This window comes from Arachis ipaensis, chromosome B04 (assembly GCF_000816755.2).
Source record: "Arachis ipaensis cultivar K30076 chromosome B04, Araip1.1, whole genome shotgun sequence".
Classification (NCBI taxonomy): Eukaryota; Viridiplantae; Streptophyta; class Magnoliopsida; order Fabales; family Fabaceae; genus Arachis; species Arachis ipaensis.
In genome coordinates, this window is record NC_029788.2 from 111,388,025 (window position 1) to 111,389,677 (window position 1,653).

A 1,653-nucleotide genomic window follows, 5' to 3' on the forward strand; every position below is an offset into this window, starting at 1 on the left:
CCAAGCATACTCATAAAAGAGAAGGTCACATTCAAGAAAAGATCAGATTCTATGAATGTTTTATAATTATTTTTCGACAGACCTATAATATGTTCAACACAGAGGTCGTCAGTGGAACTCTTAACAAAGTAATCTAAGAATCTGGTACTCTTTTCCTTTCTAATACTAGAAAATTTCATAGATCTAATCAGTTTCATTTCTGATAGGCAGGATCCTCAGATAAGAGGCAAGCCTAGAGCATACGTGAAATTAAGAAGTAAAGATAGGCATATTAAAGAATCAAACTTTTAGAGAGAGAGAGAGAGAATTTTAACAAGTATTCATGATGAGTATTTCACAATGAATTTTTTATTGGAACTAAGTTGTTCTTTTACAAGGATGCGCGCCTCTATATATAGAAGTTTTCTTCTAATAAAGACAATATACGTGGCAGATAAGAATGAATCTTATCTCCAGCTACATCATTATATAAGGACAAGCAACTTTAGACAAACCACTAAGATACAGGCACGTGGAGGATAAGAATAAAGATCCTATTAACTCCATTATTGCACATTTATTGCACACTTATAATTATTTGTTGACTAAAGATCAGAACTTAGTGATGGGCTCATGCTCCGTAATGTCATCTATTTGTTCCATATGAAGAGCAAGCATGATCTCATCTTCTTGATGAAAATAATAATCACCAAATTGTTCGTAAGCAGTTAATGGCTCTTCAGTTGGTTCTTCAGTGTCATCGTCAATTATTGCATCCACGTGTGTTGGGCTAGATAAGAGTGGATAAACTCTTGCATCTCATTCTTCTTCATAATTGTAAGTGTTATGAGAAAGTGGTGGATTATCCTATGAGTTTGAGTCATGTTTGGCAAGATTGTTGAGACAAATTTTTTCATCTGTGGGCTACATCTTTGAGTACCCTACTATGCTGATATTGCATCTTGTATAGAGGATTTTTTGCTTGTAATGTAACTGTCTCCTCAGAACAAAAGAGCAATAAAATTTATGCTTCTTTTTATGAGGGATATTCCATATTTCATGAGTCTTAAGTGCATTGTAAAGTTTTTCTCGTCAGGATGGAATAGGGACAAATATAGTCATAAGTTGCTCAAGAAATAATCTCGATAATTGCCTATCACAAAGTAGGTGATTCATGGCAAGAGAAAAAATAACTATATTGAGCAGAAAGTGTCCATATGAACCATAACATTCTTTTTAAAATTGGTCCCTTGATGATGGGAATGATGCATATCGAAGTATCGAGGGTTGGCTGTTATTTTTGTAACAAGGAGGAGTTTGTGCAGCTAGTAAAATAGATATTATCGGGTTAAAGTTTTGACTTCAATAAAATTTGAGGACTAATTTAAAGAATAAATGATCTTTTAGAGATGAATTTGATTATTAACCCATACTTATCATGATTTAGTCGATGAATTTTTTTATTGTGCTTTTCTATAGTTTGGATTGCATGCAAGTCGTTCGTTTTTATATTAGGGCATCAAAATTGTATTGGATTATCTTACAACACTGATTTATGTACATGAATGTGGATTTAAGTTTTATATATATAATTTATGTACATCCATATGCATAAAATTAAGAACATTAAGGATTAAGTTTATTTTTTTATTTTAAAAATTATTATTTTAGTAT